Raw genomic sequence first — 17,020 nt, forward strand, 5'->3', positions numbered from 1 at the left:
AGTGCCAAAAGCGAAAGTGTTGGGAAATCGCATCGTTCCGCACATCAGCCCGTATGAACGTGCACACGAGTGACCTCTTTACACGTTCTTTGAACTACTTAGAGGGCTACCAGCCACATTTCACAGTTTAACGTGGAAAACGGTGTTTGGATTATTGTGACACTTACAGCGATTACCAACTTTAGTCTTCAATTATTAGTATTTGTAGTCTATATGCTTCGCAGACAAATGAAGTCAAACTTGCCTATATTTTTAAAGCGTGACACACGTAACACATTTTCGTTAATGCTTTCATGCATTCAGGGTATGTCATCATTAGGGCTCGAAAGTTGAAGACCTATAAATTGCCAAAAAAAAAGACGTATGAATAGACCTAAAAATGTAAAAGAAGGACCTAAAAACGGAAAAAAGGACGTAAAAATATGATCCAAATTAATTAATAATTTCAGTTCTAATTACATATTTAATGAATATGCACGGCACCTCCTTATCTGACTTGAGATCTTTTAAGGGCCGTGCTGTCTGGTCGTATACACCGTGCTGAAAGCTTCAAAACAAGAGAAAGTTGACACGGCGCGACCTTCCAGACAAGTTACGGTTAAAGCACCTTCTACCGTACCTGCTTCAGTCGTCCAAAAATGTTGTTTGTCAACTCATGAACTACTAGCAAAGTTTTAGTATCATTTGTCCGTAACTAGATATAGTGTAACTTTATATGCTCAGTAAACACAAATTTTGGAAATGTTGTCTCCTTCTCTGTCGATCCAGACCAAAAAATTCTTAAATGATATTTCTTAACATAACTAACTTTTCCAAAAATAATACTTTGTGCCCAGATAGCTTAGTTGGTATAGCATTAGGCTTTTAACTTCTCTGTCCAGGGTTTGAGTCCCTGTCTGGGCGGTTACCATTTTTTAATTTTGTCATCGGATCTTGTGCAGCCTAAATATAAAATATGTTTACAATCTAAGAGATTATAATTTTTCTTCAAATTTAATTACTCATAAGCAATGTAAGTTAATTTTGGGAGTTGGTCAAATTGGTTCCTCATATAAGGAGCAGAGACCAAATTGGTCCTAGCGCCTATAACCCTACTTGGGTTCATCCGCAAAGACATCTGCTTCGAGTCTCCGATGTCTTTGTGGAGCCCATTCAGGTTCTACCGCCCACAAGTGCGTTCCTTCACCAATCCAGCGAAGGTGAGAATAATAGAGAGCGACCCTCTGTATATAAATTCAGCTCACTGTTGGTCACCCCTTGACCTAGTTATTTTCATGCAATCACCTATAGTATAGAACTGCATTTAGTGATTTTTTTCGTCTTTCTTTTTGATCTGTTAAATAATCCACTCAATATTAATATACTTACATAGAAAAATCTGTTTTTTATATGTTTAACATATAATCCTAATATAGTTGGATTCTCAGAAATATAGTTCCTGCTACATTTATATAAATCGAAGTCTAGTAAGTGTTGGTCTGTAAATATTGGATATGTAAAAGGCAAACTGAATTTTATTTATAATCCAGGAATTGTCGATAATTTGCGTTCCTTTTGTAGCACTAGTTGCATATTTTTTTTAAAATTTTTATTGATACCAAACCAAAACAATGTAAGCATTGCGGTCTGTCAGAGGCACCCGCCAAATGAACAACATAAAACCAGAAACCAGATTCATCATCGATGCCAACATGGATATCATAATTCGAGGTACTTTCACAGACACTGAATTGATTTTGAAACATGAAAAAAAAATTACATTGTCCTAAATAGCGAAGAGTACCCATCATGCGTGTACAAATCAGATGCGATCTTCGACACTTACAAGAACAGATTCCCCACACGAGAAGACAGATTCAGATCTATAAACATTATAGGAGAACTTTACTTCACCTTCGAGGGCATTGGAGAAAACATAAAAGTGGAAATCACCAACATCTCTGGTGGAGTCACCCTCAACTTTAACCAGTGGCGAAAATTTCTCTCTTACTACAAATCCCTCATGGAAGAATTTCAGCATCGGTTAAATCGTAATCCCTATGTGACTTTTGCTCTTTGGTAGAGTACTTTTCATATATGTAAATCTGTTATATTCTATATTTGTATATTAAATAAAAATAAACTTAAAAACTTAACTTGAGTGTTTTATTTGAATCCAAAATATATATGTAATCTAATGAAAATGATTTAAACTTTATAAATATTATTGCTAAACAGTCACAATTCAACATACAAGTTGTTCTTGCAGGCTAATAAGGCTCTGGCGTGTGGGCCTATGCCTCCTACAATCCTCTGTAAGGTTCGTATTGTCCTGTGTTCAATCAATATACATAGTAAGCCTAAGCTTTAAGCTTCAATCAGTGGATTTTAGTCCTCATAGACATATAGTGATTGTAGCCTCGTATAATAAACCAAATGGAAATAACCCAAGTGTTGATGCAGCCAAAAAACCAGTAATACTTGAAAATACCTTGAATAAAGGCTTTAAGACTAAATAACAACATAGAAAACATTTCTTCTTCACAAATCTTTATTATTTGCACTAAAATACATTACACATTAATATTTTTATTATTGTACCAACATACAAGTCTTTGAACATTTCTGAATGTGCAACCTTGTTCAGCTGGGGGGGAAGTATCAGAATGATACTTGCACAATCGTCCTTGACACATATTCAAATTCTTAAGGGATGGACAGTTTACAGTTTGTAAATCAACAATGTTATCAATATTAAACAAATCTTTGATAATTTGGGATTTTCCTTTGCAGAAAAATGTACCACCTTGACAGTTCAAGTTCCTAACTGCCCTCAGGACATAGTATATTTCACATCCACAAGGAATATCATACATTAATGCATGGAGATTGTCTTTAACCCAGCGCGATTCTTTGTTCTCTTTGAAATAATCGGGAACACTCACAAGCGCATAATACACAGTGTCCAAATTTGTAGAACTCACACAAATCTCACGCAATATAAATTTTCTCTTATAAATAAATCCTTGTACATCAATAATGAGTAGTACAGTATTTGTACCTTCTAGCACTACCCTGATTTTTCGACCCCTCAGAAAATCGCACCGAAACCTCAAAAACTCACTTTCTCTCCACGTTCCGCGCCTCATTTATTGCGCTGACGATGTTTCACAGCGCGAAAAGCCGGTACGAGTAAATGCACTTTCTCGTACTTCAAGTACGAATGCACCTTATCGTAATTTTCTAAGTAAGGCCATGTTTATATATCGTGACCTTTGTAAACCTCTCGGGAACGATGTGATATTTCTGCCACACACATGCGTGCCTCTCATTATTTCTGTATTGTGACGTGTTTTTCTTTTTTTCAAGCAAACAAACAAATAATATATATATATTTTTTTTAGGATTCCTGGCCCCTAACCCCGCCAGGGTGCGTGGTGCCCCAACCAAAAAAAAAGTTCTAACGGCTGCGGTTAGATAACCACATACCTCTGTAGAGTTTCACGTGTTTTTTTTTCTCAAAAATCCTATGGGACACCTCTGTTTATCAAAAATTCGAGATATTTGCAATTTAACGCAGGACCTGGAAATTTTTCGATTGATGAAAAAAATTGGTTCCATGACGACCTATGTTTATTTTGGTATGGGAGGACAGAGGACACCGAGACTCGACCGACGCACTAAACCCGACCTCTCTACGACTATTCGTTCAAAAGTTACGAGTGATCAAAGTTTTTGGGAGGGGGTGGGCTAACTTCTTACCCCTTGACCCCAGGACCACCAAAACTTGGTACACGTATTCTACACCTCCAAAATCGACAGGGGGCATCTAACGATGCCGTATGGGGGTGTTTTTCGATATATTTTTTCGATAACTCTTACCATTTTCGAGATATTTGCAATTTAAGATTTTTTTAACGCTGGACTTAAAAAATTTTCGGAATATTTTTTTTTTGTTCCATGACGACCTATGTTTATTTTGGTATGGGAGGACAGAGGACACCTAGACGATGCTAACGCAAGAAATCCCAGCTCTCTATGATCATCCTTTCGAAAGTTACGAGCGATGAAAAAAATATTTTAGCAATTGGCCCACCCTTGACCCAGGACCTCTAAAAACTTTGTACACGTACTCTGCATGACCAATATCGACAAAAGGGTCAACGGGGAGGATTTTTGCACTATCTCTCTCTCTCACTGTTTTTCGAGACATTTGCAATTTAACGCTGGACTTGGTAAATTTTTCGACAGAGGGGTCAAATTTGGTTCCATGACGACCTATGTTTTTCTTGTTAGAAGATCAAAAAGAACACCGAGACTCGACCGACGCACTAAACCCGACCTTTCTACGACTATTCGTTCAAAAGTTACGAGTGATCAAAGTTTTTGGGGGGTGGGCTAACTTCTTAACCCTTGACCCCAGGACCACCAAAACTTGGTACACGTATTCTACACCTCCAAAATCGACAGGGGGGGTATCTAACGATACCAGGATGGGGGTGTTTTTCAATATATTTTTTCGATAACTCCTACCATTTTCGAGATATTTGCAATTTAACGCTGTGGGCTTAGAAAATTTTCGATTGATGAAAAAAATTGGTTCCATGACGACCTATGTTTATTTTGGTATGGGAGGACAGAGGACACCGAGACTCGACCGACACACTAAACCCGACAGGTGGGATGCTTCGTTTTTGGCGCAGCCCTTTGACCTACTTTTGAAATGACTTACGACATTTTCCTATAAGGCTGTCTCCCCTTACGATGTTTTCCTGTAAGGCAGAGATCGTCTGTCAATGGGCCCTCAGTGTAATCTACTACGACCTAATACTAATTTTCTTTTTATGTTTCGCAGCTGTTTTATTGCAGTGACGAACTAAAAGAGCGGGAAAAAAGGCTCTGAAAGGTGAGTGTAAAAAAAAACAAAAAAAACGTACTTTCAAGTATGCATGCTCCAGTAATGTAACTTTCTAAAAACATGTGCCGTCCATGTTTCTATATCGTGAGGCGTTTCTGCGATGATGGCTTTTATATGCGGCTGTGAATGAAGTTCTACTCTTAGAAGCAATAATGCTGTAACGCGGAGGAAAGGATATAGGATTCTTGCAGTGATATGGCTGCATCAAAACAACTGCTTTTTTTATTCACCAGTTCCATCTGTTTCTGCGGTGATGTGATTGTTAAGTCATCCAACAACAGCTCTTAATAATGGTCGCGGATTGCTGTATCCAGATTGTCGTTGCATCTGCGGAAATATATAGATACTCAATCTCTCGTAAACATTCTGTACAACTAAAATTATGTTCAATTCGTCCTCTTTATTTCTCAAAAATTAAATTTCTCTATGCATCTCGTAAGGAAATGTGAGTCCATATAAAATGTTCAATTTGATCCATCCATCTAATTGGTAAATAACCTCTGGATATTTATTCTTCTTCTTCTATTTCTTGGAGAATGGATTCCCAGGACCAGTTTCAAAACGACTTGCTACATGCTCAAAGTATTGTAAAATCTGATGACAGCAAACTGTCTAGAATCTTTCTTGAATACACAATTCATTTCAAATCGTTCGTCAGTTCTTTCAAACGTCTAATAGATTCGTAGCATTCGCAACCAGCACCACCTTTTCGAAGGCACCGATTTTTTTGGTCTGATGCCTTTATTGTCCATGATTCAACACCGTGAATGAGAGGGCATCCCCGATTGCCTTGTAATCAAGGGGTCCTGGGTTCGATACCCGGTGGAGGCACTTAGTTGTTCGGATCCTACTTTAAATTGTAGTCCCGATTAGCCTTTCTGTACCAGTCGACCTCGTGACGTAGTGGTTAGCACCAATTAATTGATTTTGTTTATTTTATTTTTTTTCCGCCACTTTTGGCTAAACGCGAAGATGAGTATGTGATGATGATGAAATTAATGAAGGGACACCACAAATAACACCCATGCCCAGGCCAGGATTTTGAACCTGGGACCCCTGCCTCAACGCTGTTGATTTCCGGTTCAGTGGTTAGCACATGATAACTTATTTGAACCAGTTTAAAAATTCAAATACTTAGGAGTAATATTAACAAATGAAAATTATATTAAAGAGGATATAAAATAAAAAAGTAGGCTTAAAATTTAGGAAATGTATGTTACTTCTCTCTAAGAAACTTGTCTAATTACGTAACTTGTCATTTGACCTCCCTAGCAAAGCATGTTCTAAAAAATAAAAAAATCATCGGAAGTTTCATTTCGCAAGCCACGATGAACTTAGGAGGCACAGGCTTGTATACTTTCCATCTTTCGTTCGGAGGGACAACGTAACCAACCATTCAATGATGGGGCCTCCCCATGGCGCAGTGGTAGCGTTGTCGCCTTGTAATCAAAGGGTCCCAGGTTTAATACCTGTTGGAGGCACATCGTGGTTCGGATCCCACTTTAAACTGTAGGTCCAGTCTCGATTAGCCATACTGTGCATAAAGTGGACTTAAAACACCAACTCAAACTCATCAACAACAACAACATTCAATGATGATAATGTTTATGAATTTGTTCAGATTGAGAAAGTAAAAATTATCATGGAAGAGCCACCTTCTTTTGAATATCCCCTTTCCTCTGTTCATATTTTCCGTCCTTGATTTCTATTATGTTTCCCGCTCGTCAGAGTCAAGCGTTTTTTTTTATCACAGCTCTTCGTTTTCATTTTTCTTTCAACGTACAAATTCATGTTATCATGTCATGGAAATTCTTCTCCTTTTTTGCATTGCATAATTGAAGATTTGAAATAACACAGGATGATGAAAATACTATTGGCAAACTTACGAAGAGAATGAATTTGTAAGAATTCCCTTGTCAATATGAATACCTTATTACTAACTTTGTTTTTGTTTAATACGTGAAACCATATTACATTGAATATTAACTAATTAATTAATTCTCTACCCTTCTTGAACCCGAAAGTTCGATTTGTCCTTATCCTGAGCAAGATCTATCTATATATATATATATATATATATATATATATATATATATATATGTATTTAATTTTTTAGTTCCTTAGATATGAAACGAGGAGACAAAAGTTTTATGAAGAGAAAAGTAACATGAATTAAGCCTTCTTTTCATTTCCTCTTTAATATCATTTTCATTTGTTAGTATTACTCCTAAGTATTTGGATTTGGAAAACTGGTTCAAACAAGTTGTTATCACTTGGTTTCGGCCTGTAAGCACATATCTTTAGATTTCACATTGCTAACTTCTAAAACCTATCTCTTTAGCTGCTTTTGAAAAATATTTTAGCATTATTCTTAATTTGTATTTACATCATTCCCCAGTAAGTCTACATCATCTGCATATGCTAACACTACTTCGTTAGTTTCTTTTAGCTTCCTAAAAGCATATTGTAAGGCAAAATTAAAAAGAGCACCTTTTTTTTTTTAATCCATCATGAATTGTACATTTGTCAGACATATTAACAAGTTTCTTCTCGACTAATTTATCTCTTATCTCAATCAAGTTAAGTTCTGCTGTGCGTACTTAATTTATTTCTGATTTATCTCCTACATGAACATTTAAAACATCATTAAAGTAGTTCTTCCATCTATTTAAAATAGTCAGCCATTTTTTTTTATCAAGTTTACTTTAGGTTGCCACCCCTTTCTCAATTCATTTGCACCTCTGATACTTTTATTTCAATTTCGTTAATTTTACTTTTCAAGTAATCTTCTAAAACTTGCTGTTCTTTAACCGCCAAAGTCTATTTCTATTAGTGCCTCCCCGATGGCGCAGTGGTAGCGTCGTCGCCTTGTAATCAAGGTATCCCCGGGTTCGATCCCTGGTGGAGGCATGTAGTGGTTGGGATCCCACTTTAAACTACAGGTCCAGGCCCGATTAGCCTTACTGTGCATCAATCAATCTATTTCTATTAGGTTATGCGAACCATGGCTTCCTTTTTCTTGATTTATACTTTATTTAACTGCTGATTCTATTGCATTACGTACGTGTTCCCTATTCCTATTTACGTCTGTTTCATTTAAATCCTGCAAAATTAAAAAAAAAATGTTCAATTGTATAGGTTGAAGTTCATTATATGGAAATAAATTTCATTTTTTTTAAATTCATTTTTTTGTCAGGGATTGTATTTTTTTTATAGTGGCATGTGCTTTCATAACTAACTAACTAACTCTCTAGCCTTCTCAAACCCAAAGGTTCATGGTTGCATCAACACAGACCTTCCATCTGCCCCTAACTTGAGAAAAATCTATATACTCTTTTCCATCTCTACCCAAATTTCCGTTAGGTCCATCCCAAATATTGTCCTTCCATCTTCGTCTTAGTTTTCCTACAGGTCTCTTACCATCAGGTCTCCCAACAAGAATCCTGTAAACTCCTTTTTCCTCTCCCATTCATGCCACATGGCCTGTCCACCTAAGTCTTCTTGATTTAATTAATCTAATAATATCTGGACATGAATATAAATTTATGTAGTTCTAAATTATGTAACCTTCTCCACTCACCTATCTTCTCACCCCTTTTAGATCCAAATATTTTCCAAACGATCTTATTTTCAAATACTCTCAATTTATGTTCCTCTTTCAATATGACAGACCAAGTTTCACATCCATATAATACAACAGGCAAAAAATTACTGTTTTGTATATTTTAACTATAAGTTTCTTAGAGAGAAGTAACATACATTTCCTAAATTTTAAGCCTACTTTTTTATTTTATATCCTCTTTAATATAATTTTCATTTGTTAATATTACTCCTAAGTATTTGAATTTTTAAACTGGTTCAAATAAGTTATCATGTGCTAACCACTGAACCGGAAATCAACAGCGTTGAGGCAGGGGTCCCAGGTTCAAAATCCTGGCCTGGGCATGGGTGTTATTTGTGGTGTCCCTTCATTAATTTCATCATCATCACATACTCATCTTCGCGTTTAGCCAAAAGTGGCGGAAAAAAAATAAAATAAACAAAATCAATTAATTGGTGCTAACCACTACGTCACGAGGTCGACTGGTACAGAAAGGCTAATCGGGACTACAATTTAAAGTAGGATCCGAACAACTAAGTGCCTCCACCGGGTATCGAACCCAGGACCCCTTGATTACAAGGCAATCGGGGATGCCCTCTCATTCACGGTGTTGAATCATGGACAATAAAGGCATCAGACCAAAAAAATCGGTGCCTTCGAAAAGGTGGTGCTGGTTGCGATTGCTACGAATCTATTAGACGTTTGAAAGAACTGACGAACGATTTGAAATGAATTGTGTATTCAAGAAAGATTCTAGACAGTTTGCTGTCATCAGATTTTACAATACTTTGAGCATGTAGCAAGTCGTTTTGAAACTGGTCCTGGGAATCCATTCTCCAAGAAATAGAAGAAGAAGAATAAATATCCAGAGGTTATTTACCAATTAGATGGATGGATCAAATTGAACATTTTATATGGACTCACATTTCCTTACGAGATGCATAGAGAAATTTAATTTTTGAGAAATAAAGAGGACGAATTGAACATAATTTTAGTTGTACAGAATGTTTACGAGAGATTGAGTATCTATATATTTCCGCAGATGCAACGACAATCTGGATACAGCAATCCGCGACCATTATTAAGAGCTGTTGTTGGATGACTTAACAATCACATCACCGCAGAAACAGATGGAACTGGTGAATAAAAAAAGCAGTTGTTTTGATGCAGCCATATCACTGCAAGAATCCTATATCCTTTCCTCCGCGTTACAGCATTATTGCTTCTAAGAGTAGAACTTCATTCACAGCCGCATATAAAAGCCATCATCGCAGAAACGCCTCACGATATAGAAACATGGACGGCACATGTTTTTAGAAAGTTACATTACTGGAGCATGCATACTTGAAAGTACGTTTTTTTTGTTTTTTTTTACACTCACCTTTCAGAGCCTTTTTTCCCGCTCTTTTAGTTCGTCACTGCAATAAAACAGCTGCGAAACATAAAAAGAAAATTAGTATTAGGTCGTAGTAGATTACACTGAGGGCCCATTGACAGACGATCTCTGCCTTACAGGAAAACATCGTAAGGGGAGACAGCCTTATAGGAAAATGTCGTAAGTCATTTCAAAAGTAGGTCAAAGGGCTGCGCCAAAAACGAAGCATCCCACCTGTCGGGTTTAGTGTGTCGGTCGAGTCTCGGTGTCCTCTGTCCTCCCATACCAAAATAAACATAGGTCGTCATGGAACCAATTTTTTTCATCAATCGAAAATTTTCTAAGCCCACAGCGTTAAATTGCAAATATCTCGAAAATGGTAGGAGTTATCGAAAAAATATATTGAAAAACACCCCCATCCTGGTTTAGTTAGATAACCCCCCCTGTCGATTTTGGAGGTGTAGAATACGTGTACCAAGTTTTGGTGGTCCTGAGGTCAAGAGGTAAGAAGTTAGCCCACCCTCCAAACTTTTGATCATTCGTAACTTTTGAACAAATAGTCGTAGAAAGGTCGGGTTTAGTGCGTCGGTCGAGTCTCGGTGTCCTTTTTGATCTTCTAACAAGAAAAACATAGGTTGTCATGGAACCAAATTTGACCCCTCTGTCGAAAAATTTACCAAGTCCAGCGTTAAATTGCAAATGTCTCGAAAAACAGTGAGAGAGAGAGATAGTACAAAAATCCTCCCCGTTGACCCTTTTGTCGATATTGGTGATGCAGAGTACGTGTACAAAGTTTTTAGAGGTCCTGGGTCAAGGGTGGGCCGATTGCCAAAATATTTTTTTCATCGCTCGTAACTTTCGAAAGGATGATCATAGAGAGCTGGGATTTCTTGCGTTAGCATCGTCTAGGTGTCCTCTGTCCTCCCATACCAAAATAGACATAGGTCGTCATGGAACAAAAAAAAATATTCCGAAAATTTTTTAAGTCCAGCGTTAAAAAAATCTTAAATTGCAAATATCTCGAAAATGGTAAGAGTTATCGAAAAAATATATCGAAAAACACCCCCATACGGCATCGTTAGATGCCCCCTGTCGATTTTGGAGGTGTAGAATACGTATACCAAGTTTTGGTGGTCCTGGGGTCAAGGGGGTCAAGGGGGTCAAAATTTCCAAGTCCTGCGTTAAATTGCAAATATCTCGAATTTTTGATAAACAGAGGTGTCCCATAGGATTTTTGAGAAAAAAAAACACGTGAAACTCTACAGAGGTATGTGGTTATCTAACCGCAGCCGTTAGAACTTTTTTTTGGTTGGGGCACCACGCACCCTGGCGGGGTTAGGGGCCAGGAATCCTAAAAAAAATATATATATATTATTTGTTTGTTTGCTTGAAAAAAAGAAAAACACGTCACAATACAGAAATAATGAGAGGCACGCATGTGTGTGGCAGAAATATCACATCGTTCCCGAGAGGTTTACAAAGGTCACGATATATAAACATGGCCTTACTTAGAAAATTACGATAAGGTGCATTCGTACTTGAAGTACGAGAAAGTACGAGAAAGTGCATTTACTCGTACCGGCTTTTCTGCGCTCTGAAACATCGTCAGCGCAATAAATGAGGCGCGGAACGTGGAGAGAAAGTGAGTTTTTGAGGTTTCGGTGCGATTTTCTGAGGGGTCGAAAAATCAGGGTAGTGCTAGAAGGTACAAATACTGTACTACTATAATGTATTGCACCATTTTCGCTGTTATTAGTCAGTCTCTATTCAACTCTCACAAGAATCCTGTGCTACCATAAGTAAGCTCTGCTGAGCGTATAGGATCTATAAAAGTTTTCACTAGTTCGATATTGTTTGAAATTTCACATAACACACTATAAAAAGCTTTGTATTCCGTCTGTACCTCGTGTGCCGTCAAAGCATCCGCAACATCCTCATGGTTAGTAATATAAAAATCAAAAATATGTTTTGTGTTATTCAAGTCCTGTAAATAATACTGGATTCTCTCGCACATCCACTTAACACATCGTTGGCATTTATTCAGACCGCGTTCTCCTTGGCAAATAAAATAACGTTCAGAGAGTAAATCTTCATCTTTACAGCATACGCACTCACACTCGTAGAAATGGTTAACAACACAATCGTGGGCTAGTTGGTTGCCTTGATTAGAATAACATCCCCAGCATATAATATACTTGCCAGGTGTATACCTCTTCAAAATCTCCAACACACAATCCTTATAGATATAATTGGAAAAACATGGACATGATGCAATTATTTGAATCATGTCCTAGTCGGTTACTTTGTTGGCGTTATTTCCAGTAACAGATCCTTCCACTCACAGATACACAAATAAGAGCACCTGAAAAATAGAAACATAGTTGTAGTACTTGTTTACATTACGCATATTCATTTCTGTATTTACTTTTTTCGTTTCTTTGTTTTCTGGATTTATATATTATTTCAAAAACTAGTGAAGAAATATACATTCCAATGGTAAAATCTCTTGCGAGGTACTCACCGCAGTGTGGTTAGCCTTGTTAGTGGAGCTTGAAGACGCCATCTTTCACTAATGGTCCCTTTCAGTCACATATACAAAATTAGAAGCACCTGAAAAATAGAAAAATAGTTGAAGTGCTTGTTCACATTACGCATATTCTTTTTGGTTTGCATTGACGTTTTCTTCGTTTCATTATTTGCATTTACATATTATTTAAAAACACACTACATAATAAAAATAATTTTACCTTAATTATAGCTTCTCTTGAGTTATTTGTCTGAAACTCTCGGCCAATAATCACAACTTGATGTCTTCTCTGACACAATGCTTCACAAATACTTCTCAAAATAGCTTCTGCTTGCTTTTGCGCAGTTTTTATACCTCATAAGCAAAACTGACGCCTTCTCTGATTGGTTGAAATTGAACCAACGCGTTTTCTAATTGGTTGAAATAAAACCGACGCGTTTTCTGATTGCTTGAACTATTTTTAACATTAGTTCATTCAAAAACCTAATAGTTATCATCCAAATGCATTAACAAATACACCCTGAAAATACTTTGAAATATTATACACACCTTAAAACTTTGTAATATCCTAATATAGAAATACAGAACCAAAAATAGCATAGTTGAAATCTGAAAACCGAAAACTATAAAATAACTTTTAGTTAAAAATACTTTTCTTCTTTAGTTTTAGAAAAATAAAAAATTAACATCTAAATTAAAAATTAGTGAATGTGAAACACAAAACGCAATAAATAGAAAGTTTAATTTATTTTTGTTTATTTATTTTCAATAATGAACTCAACAGGCTGGCGCCCAGTTAGAGAGTTCAGAGATACAGGTTTTCATACATGCTTCAGTGACTGTTATTTAATATTGTTTTCATTACACAGTTTTTAAATTGTATATATGGCATAGAGAACAAATCAATATTTTTGTTACGCTTTTCTAAGGCATTGTAGAGAATACTCATTCTCCAGATAGGGGATTTCTTGACAATGTTTGTTCGTGCTCTTTTCACAAAAAAGGTTTGATGATTGGGTCGCGTCTTATTGTTAGGAACGCGTAATTTAAATTGTGAGATCCAATGAGGAGAGCGAAGTTTTCCATTATATATTTTCCAGAGCAGCAGCAGGTCGCGCACTGTCCTTCGATCGTCAAGCCTGTGCATTCGGAGCTCCTCTATTAGATTACTGTACGAATCAAATTTGGGATAAATACCTTCAAGTTTATACTTCATATGACGTAACATCTTTGATTGTACTCGCTCTATTTTTGTAGTCTGTACTATACTGTCAGTGTTCGATACAACAGACCCGAATTCAAGTTTTGAACGCACTAATGAGTAATATAATACCTTAAGTGTTTGGGTGTCTCGAAAGTCTCTGCCCATTCTAATAATGAACCCGATAAGTTTGTAAGCGTTGCCTATTACTTTGTTAATATGGTGAGTGAAAGTTAGCTTAGAGTCAAAATATATTCCTAGGTTCTTTGCTGTTTCAGATTTTTTTAGATTGGTATTATTAAGTTTATATTGAAAATTTAAGATCGTTCTTTGTTTGGAATAAGTAACGGAATAGCATTTTGCTGCATTAAGAGAAAGACCGTCGCGCAAGCACCACGCACTCAACCTATTTATGTCTTGTTGTAGACACACACAGTCTTCAATATTTTTTATTCTTTGAAAGAATTTCAGGTCGTCGGCAAATAACAGTTTTCTAGAATTAATCAAATGTTTTGGTAAGTCGTTGATTAATAGAAGAAAGAGAAGAGGCCCTATGTTGGACCCTTGAGGTACTCCGGAACGTACTAGAAATTCGCTGGATGTGTGGCCTTTATACGAGACATATTGTTTTCTATTCATTAAATATGACGCCATAAGTTTCCTGAGGGGAAGGGAAAAGTTGAAAGTGCCCAATTTACTTAGTAGTACATCATGATTTACAGTGTCAAAGGCTTTGGAAAAATCAGTGTATATTACATCCACCTGCCCCCCATCATCTAACACCGTGCTTATATAATGCAGTTTCTCGCCAAGGTTTGTTTCTATTGAGCAGTTGGGCAGAAAGCAATGCTGGTATTCAGAAAAAGTTTCTTTGACATGGTTATATATGTGGCAATATAAGATTTGCTCAAATATTTTAGCAGGGGCAGATAAAAGAGCTATAGGACGATGGTTTTGTATGTTTCTGTTCTCCGAGGATTTTGGTACTGGACATACAGCAGTAAGTTTCCACCGTTCGGGAAACTGCGTGGAAGATAATATCGCATTGTAGATAATAAAGAGTGGAATTTTTAAAATGTCTACACATCCTTTGAAGATGTAGGGTGGGATTTTGTCTGGCCCCGCCGACTTCTTTGGCTTTAATTTTTTTACAGCTGCTTCAATTTCAGACATACTGATCATCTGAATGTTGAGTGAATCTAGCGTTTTGCACTCTGTGTACAAAGATTTAAAAAATATCTTTGAAAGTTCAAATTGCAATAAAAATGTTGCCTGAATAGTTAAAATTGTGTTATTAGAATAAAAAATTACATAAAATTGTGAAATAAATAGACAAAACTTGACAAGACACACTTTTTGTGTCAAAATATCAAATATTGGCTGTGTAACTGGTAAAGCACTCAAAAAATTAACTTTGTTTCCACGTAATACTCCTTGTAAGTTCTTTTTGCAGTCTAATAAAGCTCTGGCATGTGTTCCTATGGCTCCTACAAGCCTCTGTAAGGTTCATATTGTCCTATGAATTGTCACTATACATGTTAAATGGCCCCTTTAGAGCCTAAGCTTTAATCTTCAGTCAGTAGAATTTAGTCATAATTGTAGTAAAAATAAAACTCGCATAATATAACAGATACAAATAACCCCTGATATTAAGTCTATCACTCAAAAAATCAGTAATACTTGAAAATTACCCTGAATAAAAACTATAAGGCTAAATAGCATGGTAAAAAAATTGGCAGGTGGACTTAAGAGCCACATAGCCATCTGCTAGCATCGTCTTGTCCTGTGATTTGTCATTATATTGTTATATTTAAGGGGGAAAATAAACCTCCAGTTATAGTCCCCTTGGTAAAATTAGAGAATAATCCTGTAAACTTGGAAAAAATCTCTCTCTCTCTCTCTCTCTCTCTCTCTGTGTGTGTGTGTGTGTGTATAGGTGTATGTGTGTGTGTGTATCTTTGCTAGTCCAAAATGTAATAAAACATTTTGCCTGAATAGTATAAATAGTGTTATTTTGGTAAAAAAAATAACGAAGTTGTAAAGTAATAAATTACAAATAAAAAAAATGTCTGCTAGTCCAAAATTTAATAAAAAATGTTGCCTGAATAGATAAAATTGTGTTATTAGAGTAACAATAAGCCTGAACTTGTAAATAATAAGTTAAAAGTTGAAAATCTCTCTTTGTAAATGCACAATGAAATAAACACTTTTGTCTGAATAGCTTAAATTGTGTTATTTGAGTAAAAAACATTGAAATAAACTTTTAAAATAATAAGTTCAAAGTTGAAAAAATGTCTTTGTGAGTCCAAAATTTAATAAAAAATGGTGCCTGAATAATATAAATAGTGATATTTTGGTAAAAATAGGTATAAAATTGTAAAATAATAAGTTAAAAAGTTGTAAAAATATCTTTGTGAGTCTAAAATGTAATAAAAAAACATATTCAAATCGTGTTATTTGAGTAAATATTAGGCTAAACTTGTGAAATATACAAATAAAAATTGAGAACACACACTTTGTGTGTCGAAAATATAACTAAAAGTCTTTCCTGAATACTATAAATAGTGTAATTTTGGTAAAAAAATAGGTATAAATTTGTGAAATAAACAGATAAAAGTTGAGAACACACACTTTGTGTGTCGAAAATGTAACTAAAAATCTTTCCTGAACAGATTAAATTGTGTTGTTTGAGTAATAATAAGCCTAAACTTGTGAAATAAACAAATAGAAGTTGAGAACACACACTTTGTGTGTCGAAAATGTAACTAAAAGTCTTTCCTGAACAGATTGAATTGTGTTACTTTGATAAAAATAAAAATAAGCTGGGAAAATGTTTGACGTAAAGTCAAAGTTTGGTAAAAAATAAACTCAATATTATATTAAATAGCACACAGTAACATAAATTTACTACTTAAATCAATAATGAAAGGGTCCTAGGTTCGTTACCCCGTGATAAAAGCAAATAGTGAAAACTGTAGGCCCAGTCCCTGATAGCTCTCCCTTCTTCCTAGTACAGATATAAAACCCTTACGCTTCGTTCTCCTTGTTCAGAGTAAAATTCTCGATCCAATCTAATTGGCTATCCCAAAATCCTTTTTTCGTGTGTTCTCGGTAACCTTGGGCTACTTTGACAGAAAACTGTTCTAACATGCAATTGTTCTACCCTAAAACCCGCGCTAAAGCGTCCTGTGCCTTAGAGGCAAATCTGAGCGGAATATTAATTGGCGGCGGAAACCGGTTCTACAAGCGACGCATAGCTTCAAAGATTTGACCTAGATCGCGCAGTCCCTGACATCCTTTGTTCTAGTGTTCTAGAAAACCTTGGCCTACTTAGACAGAAACATGTTCTAGCATGCAAGCGACGCACAGTTTCAAAAATTTGACCCTTGCTGCGCATTCCCAGACATCCTTTGTTGTCT

General features: G+C 36.1%; 1 protein-coding gene across 1 annotated transcript in view; it reads right to left on the minus strand.

The window, feature by feature from the left end:
- LOC145980252 (glycine receptor subunit alphaZ1-like) overlaps positions 1–17,020 on the minus strand; it is a 57,611-nt gene that overhangs the window by 15,267 nt on the left and 25,324 nt on the right. The window lies entirely within an intron of this gene.

Source organism: Lepisma saccharinum, chromosome 27 (assembly GCF_977018435.1).
Source record: "Lepisma saccharinum chromosome 27, izLepSacc3.1, whole genome shotgun sequence".
NCBI classification, from domain to species: domain Eukaryota; kingdom Metazoa; phylum Arthropoda; class Insecta; order Zygentoma; family Lepismatidae; genus Lepisma; species Lepisma saccharinum.